This window comes from Lipotes vexillifer, unplaced genomic scaffold, assembly GCF_000442215.2.
Source record: "Lipotes vexillifer unplaced genomic scaffold, Lipotes_vexillifer_v1.1 scaffold215, whole genome shotgun sequence".
In the NCBI taxonomy this organism is placed as follows: Eukaryota; Metazoa; Chordata; class Mammalia; order Artiodactyla; family Lipotidae; genus Lipotes; species Lipotes vexillifer.
This window is the reverse complement of record NW_006776544.1, coordinates 60,721-81,085: the sequence shown is the minus strand read 5'-3', so window position 1 is coordinate 81,085 and position 20,365 is coordinate 60,721.

The following is a 20,365-nucleotide window of genomic DNA, read 5'->3' as shown; positions in this document are numbered from 1 at the left end:
GGGGGTTTGTTTGTTTGTTTGTTTGTTTTGATTAAAAGCTATCTGATCCTTAAAAATTTATGGACTTATATTTTTAATAGGTCTTAAACTTTTGACACTTATGTTGCCAAGGACCTTATTGTTCCTTTATTTTAATGTCCACCATTATTTGATATTCCCATATGTTTACAAGTTTCTCAGCCTTTCTCTCTTTTTTTGGTGATGAAATGTTCTAAAATTATGGTGAAGGTTGCACAATTCTGAATATACTAAAAACTCTTGAATGTACACACATTCACATGTGTGTATTTTATGGTATGTGAATTACATCTCAATAAATCTGTTACCAAAAAAAGTAATCCTGATGAGTACTAGGGGAAAAAGTCCATTATAGATTGGTCATCCTTGGCTGCATCTAAATCCTTCTACTGACCTACAGCAGAGAGCCCTGGTAAGCACTGGATGAGATCATTAATTTAAAAGTACTTTGAAAAATTTAATAATGATACAAGAAATGTATTCAAAACAAATGATAAAATCATAATTGGAGAAATAAAGAAATGGAAAGAGACACCTTGCTCCCAAACAGCAAGGCTAAAATATAAGAAAGATGAGACTCTTTAAGTTAATGTATAGATTTAATGCAATATCAATTTAAAATTCTCCAGGATATTTTATAGACTATGACAAATTTATAGTGAAATTCACCTGGAAGAATAAGAAGACAAAAATGACAAAAAAATATTATTTTTAGTAATGATGGAGATAGCCTCTCAAGTTTTAAACTTTATTACTAATCCATACATGTAAAAAGGACCCTCTGGCATTGGGTTAAAAACAAAGATCGATCAACGAAATAGCATATTTTAGAGGAAGAAAACCAAATACATAAAAACCTCTCCAGTTGGCTAGAAAGAACACGCATACACATACATATATATACACATACAGTAAAGGAAGCACTAACAAATAAATATTATTGGGAAAAGTGTGTATCTATAAAAAGAGAAATAAATTTGGATATGTACCTCACATCATATATTTCAGTAAACTCCAGATCAAAAAGTTAAACATACAAATCTAAACTGTGAAACTAGAAAAAAAATGAATAGCATTGTTTACCTAGCTAGTGTAGCCATTGAAAAAATGGAAGGTAACATCAAAGCCAAGATGATGTGTTCAAATATGACTAAAAAACTTGTGTACACTGTACTATAACAAAATGAAGATCAAAAAGGAAACAACAGAAAGAGAAAATTATGCAATTGAGCAGAACTTTTAAAACACACCAGTCAGAACATATAAATAAATAATGAAACATATGCGATCAGTGTTTGAAGCTCACCAGCTGAATGGTCAAAAATGGACAACATTCACAGTAGGAAACTTACTGAGTATGTAATCACATGACAAAACATGTGACCTCAGCATAATACAAATTAAAACACAGTTTCCCAAAAACCTTGGTTGGTGTATATATATATATATATATATATATATATATATACACACATATATTGGACTAAACGTAGATGTCTTTATATATATATATATATATATATATATATATATATATATACATATATATATAAAATAAAGAGCACTATCAGGAAACAGGTCACCCTGTAAATTCCTGATGGAAATGTTTATTATCTGTCTTGCCATTTAAATTGCTGGTGATATTTATGAAACACAGCTCTTTGCCCAAGAAATTTTATTTGCAGGAATACATCCCCAAGGATACAATCCAAAATAAATAAAAGTAATTTATGCAAAAATGTTCATTATATTGCTATTTAAATATTCATCTACTGTATATGTATATCTGTAAATCACCATGTTATATGTTTAGGGGATTCAATTACGTGTAAGACCCAATCCCTCTCCTCAAGGATCCCATAATGTAGCAGGGAAGGCAACTATATGTAAGAAAAAGAACTACAGCAGCAAAGAAGAAGAACCAATTTCATTCCATCAGGGTGGAGTGGGGTGGGGTTGGGGACAAAAAAGGTATCATGGAGGAGGTAATATTAAACACAGACCTTGAAATATGAGTGAGGTTTGGTGCAAGATGGGAATGGTTAAAAGACATTTCATGAAAGATTCCAAATGATCAATAGCTGAGGGATGACTAAACACACCATTGGATATTAACAGGCTGGATGCCTATGTAATCACTAGAAACAACCAAAAGAAATATATTTGTGAAATAACCTCAAGCCACATAAAACCATGATTGTAACTGAAAAATGTCAGACAGGCACTCAGAGTGCTGGATATCCACAATGTTTGCTTCGGTAAAGTTGCTTAAGTTTCATAATTTTAAAAAGTCAACACCACTAGATACATATGAGTGCTAAGACAAACCAACAAGCATTTGAACTGATCCTTCTCTGAGATTAAACTCTCAGGGTCAAGAAGGCTGTGAACACTGAGTTCCTGCAGTGTCTTCAGGAAATTAAGAGTGGTAGTTGCTTGTGGTTACTGCAAGGGGCTGGATTCTGTGCTTCACTTTTACAGTTCCTATGAACACGAGTCACGTGCTTGACATGCTGCTCCCTCCTCTATTCACCCTCTTGCCCCCTCATATCCTAGTCCACTAAATCCTCTTCTATTTCAACAAGCAATTGCAATGCCTTGTCTCCAAAATCCATGAGTAATGGGATAGGAGTTAGGAGGACTCCAAACATCTGTCTTATTTTACTAAGTCTACTAACAGGGAGAAAGAAAAGCACCCAGGATTGAGAACCTTAGTTTATGTAAGCTTGGAATTCATCAGCTCTGATTCCTCCCCACTACATTCTTACCCAAATTTATTGAGTGTTTCCTTTGCAGACATAAAATAGAAATGTGAAAAGAAATTTGGAGCTACTCAAAGACAATCTTGTATCTATGTCTGAAGTTTTTCAAGTTCTATGCCTCAGGCAAACATATAAAAATAGATCTATTTTTACTGTATGACCAAAATCAGTGGCTCTTGGTGAAAAAGCCCACCCCATTGTTCACTCCAAATGTACGGATTTCAACAAAATGCACAATGCCGCTAAACTCACCTACAATGTCTTGTCATTTTTATCAAGGACACCTTCAGCATTTCACCCATCTCCCTCAACTGTTTCTTCTGGAAGGACTGAGGCTTTCAGCTTCCTGGACTTCTATCCATATAAATAGCCACTTATGATACAATTGTGTAGTATTCAAAACAAGCAATATACATCACATAATACAGAATCATTTTCCTCTGAGAAAATCTGAGGCTAACTGAAAGGCTGCTGTGTAAAAAAACTCTCTTTCCTTAATTATATCTTATGTTTTAGCAAATGTAAAAAAAACCTCATGCCACTAATTTTTTTCATCCAAATCCCACTCAAATCTATTCCTACACTTTCACTGTCCTAACACCCCTGTGAGATTACTAGGCCAGTGTTGGTACACACTTTCACATCTGGGCTGATTACGATCTGGTCCTATCAACAGGCCTCAAATTAGAAAGAGCAATGTGAGAGACCTTCAAGATGGCGAAGGAGTAAGATGTGGAGATCACCTTCCTCCCCACAAATACATCAGAAATACATCTACATGTGGAACAACTCCTACAGAACACCAACTACTGAACGCTGGCAGAAGACCTCAGACCTCCCAAAAGGCAAGAAACTCCCCACGTACCTGGGTAGGGCAAAAGAAAAAAGAGAAAACAGAGACAAAAGAATAGGGACGGGACCTGCACCAGTGGGAGGGAGCCGTGAAGGAGGAAAGGTTTCCACACACTAGAAGCCCCTTCGCGGGCGGAGACTGCGAGTGGCGGAGGGGGGAAGATTCGGAGCCACAGAGAGCACAGCAGCAGGGGTGCAGAGGGCAAAGCAGAGAGATTTCCGCACAGCGGATCAGTGCCGACCAGCACTCACCAGCCTGAGAGGCTTGTCTGCTCACCTGCCGGGGCAGGTGGGGGCTGGGAGATGAGGCTCCAGCTTTGGAGGTCAGATACCAGGGAGAGGACTGGGGTTGGCTGTGGGAACACAGCTTTAAAGGGGCTAAAAATAATAAAATACCTAGGAATAAACCTACCGATGGAGACATAAAACCTGTATGCTGAAAACTATAAGACACTGATGAAAGAAATTCAAGATGATACAAACAGATGGAGAGATATTCCATGTTCTTGGATTGGAAGAATCAACATTGTGAAAATGGCTCTGCTACCCAAAGCAATCTACAGATCCAATGCAATCCCTATCAAACTACCAATAGCATTTTTCACAGGACTAGAACAAAAAAATTCACAACTTGTATGTAAACACAAAAGACCCAGAATAGCCAAAGCAATTTTGAGAAAGAAAAACAGAGCTAGAGGAATCAGGGAGCCTGACTTTTGTCTATACTACAAAGCTACAGTAATCAAGACAGTATGATACTGGCACAGAAGCAGAAATATAGATCAATGGAACAGGATACAAAGCCAGAGATAAACCCACACACATATGGTCTTCTTATTTTTGATAAAGGAGGCAAGAATATACAAGTGAGAACATACAGCTTCTTCAATAAGTGGTGCTTGGAAAACTAGACAGCTACATGTAAAAGTAGGAAATTAGAATACTCACTAACACCATACACAAAAATAAACTCAAATTGATTAAAGAGCTAAATGTAAGGCCAGACACTATCAAACTCTTAGAGGAAAACATAGGCAGAACACTCTATGACATAAATCACAGCAAGATCCTTTCTGACCCACCTCCTAGAGAAATGGAAATAAAATTTAAAAATAAACAAATGGGACCTAATGAAACTTAAAACCTTTTGCACAGCAAAGGAAAACAAAAACAAGACGAAAAGACAACCCTCAGAATGGGAGAAAATATTTGCAAATGAAGCAACTGACAAAGGATTAATCTCCAAATTTACAAGCAGCTCATGCAGCTCAATATCAAAAATACAAACAATCCAATACAAAAATGGGCAGAAGACCTAAGAAGACATTTCTCCAAAGAAGATATACAGATTGCCAACAAACACATGAAAGGATGCTCAACATCACTAATCATTAGAGAAATGCAAATCAAAACTACAATGAGGTATCACCTCACACTGGTCAGAATGGCCATCATCCAAAAGTCTACAAACAATAAATGCTGGAGAGGGTGTGGAGAAAAGGGAACCCTCTTGCACTGTTGGTGGGAATGTAAACTGATACAGCCACTATGGAGAACAGTATGGAGGTTCCTTTAAAAAGTAGAAATAGAACTACCATATGACCCAGCAATCCCATGACTGGGCACATACCCTGAGAAAACCATAATTCAAAAAGAGTCATGTACCACAATGTTCATTGCAGCGTTATTTACAAGAGCCAGCACATGGAAGCAGCCTAAGTGTCCACTGACAGATGATCGATAAAGAAGATGTGGCACATGTATACAATGGAATATTACTCAGCCATAAAAAGAAATGAAATTGAGCTATTTGTAGTGAGGTGGATGGACCTAGAGACTGTCATACTGCATGAAGTAGGTCAGTAAGAGAAAAATAAATACTGTATGCTAACACATATATATGGAATCTATAAAAAAGAAAGAAAAAAACAAATGGTTATGAAGAGCCTAGGGGCATGACAGGAATAAAGGCAGAGATATAGAGAATGGACTTGGGGACATGGGGAGGGGGAAGGGTAAGCTGGGATGAAGTGAGAGAGTGGCATGGACTTATATATACTACCAAATGTAAATTAAATAGCTAGTGGGAAGCAGCCATATAGCACAGGGAGATCAGCTCAGTTCTCTCTGACCACCTAGAGGGGTGGGATAGGGAGGGTGTGAGGGAGATGTAAGGGGGAGGAGATATGGGGATATATGTATATGTATAGCTTATTCACTTTGTTATAAAGCAAAAACTAACACACCATTGTGAAGCAATTATATTTCAATAAAGATGTTAAAAAAAAGAAAAAGAAACAAAATACCTATTGGAAAAAAAAAAGAAGATTCAATGAGTTTAAATTCACAGACATGTTTCAGGGCAGTCCACTATGCCCAAAATATAGTATTGGATGAGACGCAAGAGGGAGGGGATATATGTATATGTATTCACTTTGATTCACTTTGTTATAAAGCAGAAACGAACACACCATTGTAAAGCAATTATACTCCAATAAAGATGTTAAATAAATCAATAAATAATAAAGTTGAAAATATATTGGCTTTGAAGTACAACAAAACTAAGTCTGAATCTTGTATTTACTACTAAGTAACAGTTCTACTGTAGCAAATTTGTCCTCTGTGAACCTCACCTTTCTTGTCTGCAAAAAGGTGATAGTAATACTAAGCTCATATGCTATCGTGATGATTAAATATGAAACATAGGTAAAGCACATGGCACATGACAGCTTCTCAATAAATGGTGGTCATTATTAGCTGCTATGTAGGTTAATACATTGTAGCTTTCTCTTCAGAACATATTTGTACATTAATTATTTATAAATACTCTCTCTTTCTAGCTCTCAAAATAAACATAGATCTTCTTTACTTTCCCAAGGAATAGCTTGGCAATAGTGCAATTACTTTATTAGCAACCTGATTTTACACATAAGGAAACCAAAGTTATATGACTAGTGTAACGTCATACAGTAAGTTAGTGACAGAGCTGAACCTAGGACCCAGGTCATCTCATCCCCAGGTCAGCAGATTTTATGCACTCAACTGATACACTTTAGACTAGGCTGTACTGCTATTAACAGTTTGTGGTGTCAGGCAATAATAACAATTATTTTCATTCACTTTTTTAAACATCTTTATTGGAGTATAATTGCTTTACAATGGTGTGTTAGTTTTTGCTATATAACAGTGAATCAGCTATACATATACATATATTCCCTTATCCCCTCCCTCTTGCGTCTCCCTTCCACCCACCCTAACCCACCCCTCTAGGTGGTCACAAAGCACCGAGCTGATCTCCCTGTGCTACGCGGCTGCTACCCACTAGCTATCTATTTCACACCCGGTAGTGTATATATGTCCATGCCACTCTCTCACTTACCCTTCCCCCTCCCCATGTCCTTTATTGCTTATCTAAGTCTATGCAAGAAGAGCAAAATAGAATACTGGAAATCTGAGTAATTCAGATTAAAGCTTTTTTTCTACGTTTGGGGCAAAAGAGCCAAATGAAAAATACTTGGGCAGTTGCAGAAGAAGCAGGGCAAATTAATGTCAATGCTTACTTCCCCATATATACTCTTGTCCTCCTCCAGTTAGTCTGACCATCTGAGTGAAGGGTGCAACTCTCCATCTAGCCAGAAACCTAGGAGTCACACTTAACACCTTAATATCAATACCTCCTTTCTCCACTCCTCCCTTATCCAAAGGTAACCAAGTCCTTCTAACTCTATCTTCTAAATTCTGTTCAATACTTTCTAACCCCTCTACTAGGTGAAAAATTTTTCTCACCCGGAAACTGCAAATATCTGCTAATTGATCTCTATTTGGCTTTTCTTAGGCTTCTAAAATAAATTTATTATGCACATCCAGTTGGTCTTTTAAGACAAAAATTGGAATATGTATGGAAAAAGTGAACATTTATGTACTATTATTATGTATCTTGTCCTGTATACCTCTTTTCCTTGAGTCACTAATTATCATTTTGACTTGACTAATTTGCTATATAATTATTTTCACTTTTCCCACAAACACTATCAGATGTTAAGACTACAAATATCATTTCTTCCAAATAATAAAATGTCAGATTAATTTATTCAACAAATATTTACTGAGGGTCTATTATGTCGTAGGCACTAGAAATGCATAGTGAACAAGACAGACAATATCCCTATTTTTATGAAACATGCATACTTGTAGATGAAGACATATAATAAACAAATATATAAATATATAATACAACGAAAGTGCTACAATAAACTTGTTAAATGCCATGATGAAAAAGTGTTTCCAGTTAAATGCAGTGGATTAGACATAAATATTTATCTATAAATGACATAAAAGAACTATTTTAGAGCCATAAACCTCATGAGAAAAAAACAGGAAAGAGTATGAAAACAGCAGCATTTTAGGAAATGGAAAGCTAAAGAGCAAATATTAACTGATTAGCAGACCCAAGGAACCTGAATCCTAAACCAGCAGTGAGAAAATGAACAATACAATTTGTACCAACAAACTCCCAAAAGGCTCAGAAACTAGCAGCATCAAGTCAGCATCCGGTACTTCTATAAGTGAGGATAAAAGTGGAGCCAAAAACATGGAAATTAGTAGATAAGTGATTTGTGAAGCAATTAGGCCTCCAAATCCCCTTTATTCTTTGCAGCTGGGTAATTCCCCTACTTACTTCCCTCTCACAAAAGACTAGAGACTTATTCTCTGATAATTAAAATAGGAGTTCTGTCTTAGAACTGAGTGTAAGATTAGGTGAAAGTCTCGCTATATACTGCATGTTGAGACCACCAGCCCTCTTCCACATGGTTCTCAGAAACCTACAGCCAACACTTATATCCCCCAAGTAGAAGATTATTTTCTGAGAGAATTTGACCAGACTTACAGAAAATTATCTGAAAATAATTAGGGGTTCACCAAAGGAAAGAATCCAGCCAAATCATCCTACAGTAGGGCCCACCATAACAAAAAGTTTTAATCGTGCTTTTCATGCCCCATTCAAATATAACCAAACATTCAAGGATCCCAAGACATATGATTTGTTTTTAATTCTTTCATGGAAGGAAGAGATCAAAACAAATGAGGAAAAAAAGCAACTTTGAGGAAACATTTCAGGAAGATGAGAACCTTAAAAATCTTTAAGATCATCAGAAATATAAAAGAAGATATTGTAGTCATTAAACAAGAATAGAATATTATTTTTTAAATGTGCATTAAATAAAAGAGTTCTTGGATACTTTAAAAGACAGCAGAAATAAAGCTTCAGTAGAAGTAGTGGAAAATGAAGTTGAAAGATTCTCACAAAAACTAGACCAAAGGGGGAAGGTGGCGGAAGAGTAAGACGCGGAGATCACCTTCCTCCCCACAGATACATCAGGAATACATCTACACGTGGAACAACTCCTACAGAACACCTATTGAACTTTGGCAGAAGACCTCAGACTTCCCAAAAGGCAAGAAACCCCCCACATACCTGGATAGGGTAAAAGAAAAAGGAATAAACAGAGACAAAAGGATAGGGACGGGACCTGCACCAGTGGGAGGGAGCTGTGAAGGAGGAAAGGTTTCCACACACTAGGAAGCCCCTTCGCGGGTGGAGATTGTGGATGGTGGGGGGGGGAAGCTTAGGAGCCACGGAGGAGAGCACAGAACATGGGTGTGGAGGGCAAAGCGGAGAGATTCCCGCACAGAGGATTGGTGCCGACCGGCACTCACCAGCCCGAGAGCCATGTCTGCTCACCTACTGGGGCAGGCGGGGCTGGAACTTGAGGCTCGGGCTTCGGTCAGATTGCAGGGAGAGGACTGGTGTTGGCAGCGTGAACACAGCCTGCAAGGGGTTAGTGCACCACGCCTAGCCGGGAGTGGGTACGGAGAAAAATCTGGAGCTGCCGAAGAGGCAAGAGACTTTTTCTTCCCTCTTTGTTTCCTGGTGCGCAAGGAGAGGGGATTAAGAGCGCTGCTTAAAGGAGCTCCACAGACAGGCGCGAGCCGCGGCCAAAAGCTCAGACTCCAGAGACGGGCATAAGACGCTAAGGTGATTGCTGTCGCCACCAAGAAGCCTGTGTGAGAGCACAGGTCACTATCCACACCCCCCTTCTGGGGAGCCTGTGCAGCCCACCACAGTCAGGGTCCTGGGATCCAGTGACAACTTCCCTGGGAGAACGCACAGCGCCTCAGGCTGCTGCAACGTCATGCCGGCCTCTGCCGCCGCAGGATCGCCCCTCACTCCGTGCCCCTCCCTCCCCCCCGCCTGAGTGAGCCAGAGCCCCCGAATCAGCGGCTCCTTTAACCCAGTCCTGTCTGAGCGAAGAACAGAGGCCCTCCAGCAACCTACACACAGAGGCGGGGCCAAATACAAAGCTGAGCCCCAGAAGGTGTGCGAACAAAGAAGAGAAAGGGAAATCTCTCCCAGCAGCCTCAGGAGCAGTGGATAAACAACTTGATGTATGCTGCATCTGTGGAATACCTGAATAGACAACGAATCATCCCAAATTGAGGAGGTGGACTTTGAGAGCAAGATTTATTATTTTTTCCCCTTTTCCTCTTTTTGTGACTGTGTATGTGTATGCTTCTGTGTGAGATATTCTCTGCATAGCTTTGCTTTCACCATTTGTCCTAGGGTCCTATCAGTCCATTTTTTTTACATTTTAAAACAATTTTTTACTTAATAATTCTTTTTTATCTTAATAATTTTAGTTTATTTTATCTTACTTTATTTTATTTTATCCTCTTTCTTTGTTTCTTTCTACTTTTTCTCCCTTTTATTCTGAGCCGTGTGGATGAAAGGCTCTTGGTGTTCCAGCCAGGAGTCAGTGCTGTGCCTCTGAGGTGGGAGAGCCAACTTCAGGACACTGGTCCACAAGAGACCTCCCAGCTCCACATAGTATCGAACGGCGAAAATCTCCCAGAGATCTCCATCTCAACAACAACACTCAGGTTCACTCAACGACCAGCAAGCTACAGTGCTGAACACCCTATGCCAAACAACGGGCAAGAGAGAAACACAACCCCACACATTAGCAGAGAGGCTGCCTAAAATCATACTAAGTTCACAGACACCCCAAAACACACCACCAGACGTGGTGCTGCCCACCAGAAAGACAAGATCCAGCCTCATCCACCAGAACACAGGCACTAGCCCCCTCCACCAGGAAGCCTACACAAACCACTGAACCAACTTTAGCCACTGCGGACAGACACCAATAACAACAGTAACTATGAACCTGCAGCCTTCAAAAAGGAGACACCAAACACAGTAAGATAAGCAAAATGAGAAGACAGAAAAACACTCAGCAGATGAAGGAGAAAGATAAAACCCACCAGACCTAACAAATGAAGAGGAAATAGGCCTGAAAAAGAATTCAGAATAATGATAGTAAAGATGATCCCAAATAGAATAGAGAAAATGCAAGAAACATTTAACAAGGAACTAGAAGAACTAAAGATGAAACAACCAATGATGAACAACACAATAAATGAAATTAAAAATACTCTAGAAGGGATCAATAGCAGAATAACTGAGGCAGAAGAATGGATAAGTGACCTGGAAGATAAAATAGTGGAAATAACTACTGCAGAATAGTGGAAATAACTACTGCAGAAGAACGGATAAGTGACCTGGAAGATAAAATGTGGAAATAACTACTGCAGAATAAAGAAAAAAGAATGAAAAGAACTGAGGACAGTCTCAGAGACTTCTGGGACAACATTAAACGCACCAAATTTCGAATTATAGTGGCCCCAGAAGAAGAAGAGAAAAAGAAAGGGACTGAGAAAATATTTGAAGAGATTATAGCTGAAAACTTCCCTAATATGGGAAAGGAAATAGTTAATCAAGTCCAGGAAGCACAGAGACTCCCATACAGGATGAATCCAAGGAGAAACACGCCAAGACACATATTCATCAAACTGTCAAAAGTTAAATACAAAGAAAACATATTAAAAGCAGCAAGGGAAAACAACAAATAACACACAAGGGAATCCCCATAAGGTTAACAGCTGATCTTTCAGCAGAAACTCTGCAATGCAGAAGGGACTGGCAGGACATATTTAAAGTAATGAAGGAGAAAAACCTGCAACTAAGATTACTCTACCCAGCAAGGATCTCATTCAGATTGGATGGAGAAATTAAAAACTTTACAGAGAAGCAAAAGCTGAGAGAGTTCAGCACCACCAAAACAGCTTTACAACAAATGCTAAAGGAACTTCTCTAGGCAAGAAACACAAGACAAGGAAAAGACCTACAATAACAAACCCAAAACAATTAATAAAATGGGAATAGGAACATGCATATAGATAATTACCTTAAATGTAAATGGATCAAATGCTCCCACCAAAAGACACAGACTTGGTGAATGGATACAAAAACAAGACACATATATATGCTGTCTACAAGAGACCCACTTCAGACCTAGAGACACATACAGACTGAAAGTGTGGGGATGGAAAAAGATATTCCATGCAAATGGAAACCAAAAGAAAGCTGGAGTAGCAATTCTCATATCAGACAAAATAGACTTTAAAATAAAGACTATTAGAAGAGACAAAGAAGGACACTACATAATGATCAAGGGATCGATCCATGAAAAAGATAAAACAATTGTAAATACTTATGCACCCAAGACAGGAGCACCTCAATACATAAAGCAAATACTAACAGCCATTAAAGGGGAAATCGACAGTAACACATTCATAGTAGTTGACTTTAACACCCCACTTTCACCCATGGACAGATCATCCAAAATGAAAATAAATAAGGAAACACAACCTTTAAATGATACATTAAACAAGATGGACTTAATTGATATTTATAAGACATTCCATCCAAAAACAACAGAATACACATTTTTCTCAAGTGCTCATGGAACATTCTCCAGGATAGATCATATCTTGGGTCACAAATCAAGCCTTGGTAAATTTAAGAAAATTGAAATTGTATCAAGTATCTTTTCCGACCACAATGCTATGAGACTCAATATCAATTACAGGAAAGAATCTGTAAAAAATACAAACACATGGAGGCTAAACAACGCACTACTTAATAACGAAGTGATCACTGAAGAAATCAAAGAGGAAATCAAAAAATACCTAGAAAAAAATGACAACGGAGACACGACAACCCAAATCCTATGGGATGCAGGAAAAGCAGTTCTAAAAGGGAAGTTTATAGCAGTACAACCCAACCTTAAGAAACAGAAAACATCTCGAATAAAGAACCACCTTGCACCTAAAGCACTTAGAGAAAGAACAAAAAGACGCAAAGTTAGCAGAAGGAAAGAAATCATAAAGATCAGATCAGAAATAAATGAAAAAGAAATGAAGGAAACTATAGCAAAGATCAGTAAAACTAAAAGCTGGTTCTTTGAGAAGATAAAAAAAATTGATAAACCATTAGCCAGACTCATCAAGAAAAAAAGGGAGGAGACTCAAATCAATAGAATTAGAAATGAAAAAGGAGAAGTAACAGCTGACACTGCAGAAACACAAAAGGTCATGAGAGAATACTACAAGCAACTCTATGCCAATAAAATGGACAACCTGGAAGATACGGACACATTTTTAGAAATGCACAACCTGCCAAGACAGAATCAGGAAGAAATAGAAAATATCAACAGACCACTCACAAGTACTGAAATTGAAACTGTGTTTAAAAATGTTCCAACAAAAGCTCCGGACCAGATGGCTTCACAGGCGAATTCTATCAAACATTTAGAGAAGAGCTAACACCTATCCTTCTCAAACTCTTCCAAAGTATAGCAGAGGGAGGAACACTCCCAAACTCATTCTACGAGGCTACCATCACCCTGATACCAAAACCAGACAAGGATGTCACAAGGAAAGAAAACTAGAGGCCCATATCACTGATGAACATAGATGCAAAAATCCTCAACATAGTACTAGCAAACGGAAGCGAACAGCACATTTAAGGATCATACACCATGATCAAGTGGGGTTTATGACAGGAATGCAAGGATTCTTCAGTATACGCAAATCAATCAATGTGATACAACATATTAACAAATTGAAGGAGAAAAATCATATGGTCATCTCAATAGATGCAGAGAAAGCTTTCAACAAAATTCAACACCCATTTATGATAAATACCCTACAGAAAGTAGGCATAGAGGGAACTTTCCTCAACAGAATAAAGGCCATATATGACAAACCCACAGCCAACATCGTCCTCAATGGTGAAAAACTGAAAGCATATCCACTAAGATCAGTAACAAGACAAGGTTGCCAACTCTTACCACTCTTATTCAACATAGTTTTGGAAGTTTTAGCCACAGCAATCAGAGAAGAAAAGGAAATAAAAGGAATCCAAATCGGAAAAGAAGAAGTAAAGCTGTCACTGTTTGCAGATGACATGATACTATACATAGAGAATCCTAAAGATGCTACCAGAAAACTACTAGAGCTCATCAATGAATTTGGTAAAGTAGCAGGCCAGAAAACGAATGCACAGAAATCTCTGGCACTCCCATACACTAATGATGAAAAATCTGAAAGTGAAATCAAGAAAACACTCCCATTTACCATTGCAACAAAAAGAATAAAATATCTAGGAATAAACCTACCTAAGGATACAAAAGACGTGTATGCAGAAAATTATAAGACACTGAAGAAAGAAATTAAAGATGATACAAATAGATGGAGAGATATACCATGTTCTTGGATTGGAAGAATCAACATTGTGAAAATGACTCTACTACCCAAAGCAATCTACAGATTCAACGCAATCCCTATCGAACTACCACTGGCATTTTTCACAGAACTTGAACAAAAGTTTCACAATTTGTATGGAAACACAAAAGACCCTAAATAGCCAAAGCTATCTTGAGAACGAAAAACGGAGCTGGAGGAATCAGGCTCCCTGACTTCAGACTATACTACAAAGCTACAGTAATCAAGACAGTATGGTACTGGCACAAAAACAGAAAGATAGATAAACGGAACAGGATAGAAAGCCCAGAGATAAACCCACGCACATATGGTCACCTTATCTTTGATAAAGGAGGCAGGAATGTACAGTGGAGAAAGGACAGCCTCTCCAATAAGTTGTGATGGGAAACCTGGACAGGTACCTGTAAAAGTATGAGATTAGAACACCCCCTAACACCATACACAAAAATAAGTTCAAAATGGACTAAAGACCTAAATGTAAGGCCAGAAACTATCAAACTCTTAGAGGAAAACATAGGCAGAACACTCTATGACATAAATCACAGCAAGATCCTTTTTGACCCACCTCCTAGAGAAATGGAAATAAAAACAAAAATAAACAAATGGGACCTAATGAAACTTCAAAGCTTTTGCACAGCAAAGGAAACCATAAACAAGACCAAAAGACAACCCTCAGAATGGGAGAAAATCTTTGCAAATGAAGCAACTGACAAAGGATTAATCTCCAAGATTTACAAGCAGGTCATGCAGCTCAATAACAAAAAAACAACCCAATCCAAAAATGGGCAGAAGACCTAAAGAGACATTTCTCAAAAGAAGATATACATATTGCCAAGAAACACATGAAAGAATGCTCAACATCATTAATCATAAGAGAAATGCAAATCCAAACTACAATGAGATATCATCTCACACCGGTCAGAATGGCCATCATGAAAAAATCTAGAAACAATAAATGCTGGAGAGGGTGTGGAGAAAAGGGAACACTCTTGCACTGCTGGTGGGAATGTGAATTGGTACAGCCACTATGGAGAACAGTATGGAGGTTCCTTAAAAAACTACAAATAGAACTACCATATGTAGTTCTATTTAAATAACCATATGACCCAGCAATCCCACTACTGGGCATATACCATGAGAAAACCATAATTCAAAAAGAGTCATGTACCAAAATTTTCATTGCCGCTCTATTTACAATAGCCCGGAGATGGAAACAACGTAAGTGTCCATCATCGGATGAATGGATAAAGAAGATTTGGCACATATAAACAATGGAATATTACTCAGCCATAAAAAGAAACGAAATTGAGGCACTTGCAATGAGGTGGATAGACCTAGAGTCTGTCATACAGAGTGAAGTAAGTCAGAAAGAGAAAGACAAATACCGTATGCTAACACATATATATGGAATTTAAGGAAATAAATGTCATGAAGAACCTAGGGGTAAGACAGGAATAAAGACACAGACCTACTAGAGAATGGACTTGAGGATATAGGGAGGGGGAAGGGTAAGCTCTGACAAAGCGAGAGAGAGGCATGGACATATATACACTACCGAAAGTAAGGTAGATAGCTAGTGGGAAGCAGCCGCATAGCACAGGGAGATCTGCTTGGTGCTTTGTGACCGCCTGGAGGGGTGGGATAGGGAGGGTGGGAGGGAGGCAGATGCAAGAGGGAAGAGATATGGGAACATATGTATATGCATAACTGATTCACTTTGTTATAAAGCAGAAACTAACACACCATTGGAAAGCAATTATACTCCAATAAAGATGTAAAAAAAAAAGTCTAGTCCAAAGAAACAGAGATAGGATGTAAGAAAAAAAAAAATTTTTATTTAGAAGATCAAACTAGGAGGTTTGGAATAGGTTTGATAGGAATTAAAGGTTTTTCTGAAATAGAGCAGTGAAAATGGAGGAGAGGAAATTGTCAAAGAAATCATTTAAGTAAAATTCCCAGAACTCAAGAAATAGTTTCCATATTAAAAGGGCCAATTGAGTACCCAGCAATACTGATGCAAGTAGGTTCACACTAAGGCATGCCATATTGAAATATAAGAATACTGGAAACCAAGAGGAGATTATATTTGAATGGCAGAAGTTGAGTAGGAAGGCAAAGATGAATAAGGGCGACAGAGATTACCATAGTCATGGCATTGCATATAACCACTATATCCAATCCATCATACTCTGCCTGCTCTACTCTAAAAGGTCATCCAGTATCCAAAGACTTCTATTTACCTCCACTGTACCCTCTTAGCCCAATCCAATTGTCTTTCTCTTAGATTACTACAATAGCCTATAACTGGGCTCTTTGTCTTTACTCTTGCCCCCTATAGCCCATCATCCAGATAGCAGCCAGAATCATCTTTGCAAAGTGTAAATCAGACTTCTTTTCTTCCTTTCTTAATCCTATCAATGGCTCTACACTACTTTCAGAATTAAGTCCAAACACTTCACCATAGCATTCTGGACTCCACTATTAGATGCCCTTGAATATCTTTTGACATCATCATCTATCTGTCTCTCTCATTACTTCCAGACACATTGATTTAATTTACATTCTAAGTACATGCCCACTACATTTCCAGCTTAGGTCTTTTTCACTAGTCTCTATCTGCAATCTCCAGCTCTTTCTCATCACTCATTACTTAGGTCTCAGCTCACTTGTCACTTCCTCAGAGAAAAATTCCCTGATCAACTTACCTAAAGCAGTCACTGACCCAGCAATTCTCTACACCATTTTATTCCAGCATTTATTCTAGCTATTATCAGCTAAAATTATGTTTTTAAATTCATCTCTCTGTATATATTTATTATCTGTATTCTCCCACAAGAATATAAGTGCCAAATGGGCAAAAGTGAATTTGCCTATCACTTTGCATGTTCATAGATGCTCAATAAATATTTCCTGAATTAACTTTCTAATGGATTAACCACCAAGAGTTCACAGACCTTAACACAGCAACAGAATAGAGTTGCAGATTTACATGGTGACATAGTGGCCACATATTAGATAATCCGAAAGGCATCCCATGGCTGAGGAAAAAATGATAAACAGGCTCATCAATGCCACACCTGAAGAGAAACCAATAGCTTTGAACTCTGCTATAATGTCCTCTAGCTTCTTTGTTCCCATGACTGAGGAGTAGAAAACATGGAGAAAAGATACACTAGTAAGAAATACACAAATGGTGTAAAATGGAGTATGTATGTGCAAGGTAGGGGTGATTATTTTGATACAAAAGAGGGTAATCAAGCCCAGTTCCTCACTATAGCAATAGAAAAAATAACTTTTATTGCCCCTCAAAAAGAGACACTTGAAGAGCCAGGCTCTAACTGATTCTCAAGAACATAAACTCAAATTGGTGGTATTAGATTTCCTTTCCTTACAGATCACATGGCAAGCCCAGTTTCGGAGAGGGTACTTGTCTTAGTCTGCTAAGGCTGCCATAACAAAATACCATTGAGTGGCTTAAACAACAGAAATTTATTTTCTCACAGTTCTGGAGGCTAGAAGTTGCAGATCAGGGTGCCAGCATGGTCAATTAATGGTGAGAGCTCTGTTCCCAGCTTGCGAACAACCACCTTCTTGCTGTGTCCTCACATGGCAGAGAGAGAGAGAGAGAGAGAGAGAGAGAGAGAGCACTCTGATGTCTCTTTTTATCAGACATCTAATACTAATCCCATCATGAGGTGCCCACACTCATAACCTCATCTAAACCTAATTACCTCCAAAAGGTCCCATCTCCAAATGCCATCACACTGGGGGTTAGGGCTTCAACATATGGATTTGGGTGGGGGGACACAATTCAGTCCATAGCAGTAATGAAACTGATAGAGAAAAGAGGTAAAGTGTAAGGCAGGGCTGCCAGATGATACAGTTGAATGAAAGTCTACAATTACATCCCTCTCAAGATTTATCTATTGGTGGAGCTCACTAAAGCACTCCTACATTTCCAATTATCCAAATCCCAGCACTCCCCTCTCCATCTTACTACCCTTCCAAACCATCATGTGGTAAATACAAAGATTGTTATACTCTAAAGTTATCTGATGGGATCAAGTTACATAGCCAGAAAAGGAATTCCTTCGTGTTTAATAGATCATAAATCCAGTATGCATATTAGGAAAATAATATGTTCAAAGTCACACTGAAAATAAGATTTCAAGCCGGATTTGGGACTAGAGCTCTTGTATCCCAGCAAAAGGCTTTTCCCTCTGAAGACACAGCTATTGTCCCAAGAGACCCATGCCTCAGGTTGGTTCTGAAAGAATGCCATAGAGATTTAAGGGCTGCTAAAACCTAAGGTCACTGTGACCCTTACTCTGTACTTCGTTGTTGAATTCTGTCTTTCACTTCATCTAAGTAACTGAAAATCAGGAAGATCCTCCTCCTCTACCAACCTTGAATCTCATTAGGGAAGAAGTACACTGTGTACTTGTTCCCTTGGCACTTCAGGTGGCAAATTTCATCCTTTCCCAGGCCAATTAGAAGCTTGCAAGTAACTTGTTCCCTTGCCAGCTGTCTTCAAGGACAGTGTGCTCCCTAAGACCCACATGACAACAAATATTACTTAACACAGACCAATAATTCCATACCGCAGTTGAAAATATCAAGATTACTACTGAGATTGAAGCATTGACTAGAAAAGAGTCCCAATGATCTCCTGATTATGAAGCAATTATGGGTATAGGAACTGTCACCTCCCCTAAACTTATGTTCTCCAGAACATCTTTTATGATAAAACCCACCTAACTCTGACTACTTAATTCCTCTACTTTGCATTCTATTGTTTGCCTTTGTTCAGTTTTTGCTTTAAAAGACTACTTTGGGGGCTTCCCTGGTGGCGCAGTGGTTGAGAGTCCGCCTGCCGGTGCAGGGGACGCGGGTTCGTGCCCCGTTTCGGGAGGATCCCACGTGCCGCGGAGCGGCTGGGCCCGTGAGCCATGGCTGCTGGGCCTGCGCGTCCGGAGCCTGTGCTCCGCAAATGGGGGAGGCCACAACAGTGAGAGGCCCGCATAACGCAAGGAAAAAAAAAAAAAAAAGACTACTTTGGGATGCAGAGCTGTCATTGTACAAGTATGTGTTCTCCCGAACCAACTTGTGTGTTCTGTATAGCTGCTTCTGAGTATGGTCTTCATTACCTGTGCTTTATCTGTTCCAAATTTCTCTTTCCTGCATTTCTTTTCACTGACAAAATAATCTAATGTTATGGGGAAGCATAAAAGCTAAGGGTTGGAAAAATATGGCTCATGCACCAAAAAAGCAAGCTGAATAGCAAAATGTGACACAATCTGCTATGATTCTCTGTGATAATAGGAACTAAGTGGTTTAACTTTGATGACCAAATATCTCCCTACTGATCTCCCTTCAATAGTCCTGCTAAGGTCCCAATGTCTCCTTATGTAGCTGCCAACAAAACCTTCATAAATTGATAATTGGATGGAACAGGGATGCTGTAGGTAATCTAACACTTGCTCTCTTAGCTTTCTCACTCCTCTCAGTAATTTTTGTTTTTTTGCTGTAAAGGATGTTTGTGGAGGGGAAAAAGAAACAGGTAAGAAGGGGAGTCAATCCTAGATCCTTGGGCCCCCTCTCCCAACTGGATGAGAGAGGAGAGGGGAGACCTATGGCATGCTTCTCTCACTTTATTTCCTCTTCTCTAATCCCGAAGAAGAGCTTTAATAATGCCTCTTTCTCCCATTAGTGAAACAATGAATTAATGGATAATCTGTTTGTCCACCCTGAAGAGGTTGCCATTAAAGGCAGAAACAGAGATTGGCTCCAATCTAGTTGACAAGCTGATAACAGTTCCTAGTGTTTTTCAAAAACTTTTATTAATCAGATTACTTAAAGCTATGTTTAATCTTTTTCTCTCCCTTCTGCTGCTAACCTTTACTACCACCTCCAGATGACCCCTCTTCCCTAACACCTCTTCTATAATAAGCCCACTACCCCCCCACACACAGCATAGGTGAACCCATCAGGCAGAATGTAATTTTATTGTCACAAACTCTTTCTAAGCTAGAAATTGAAAAACTTCA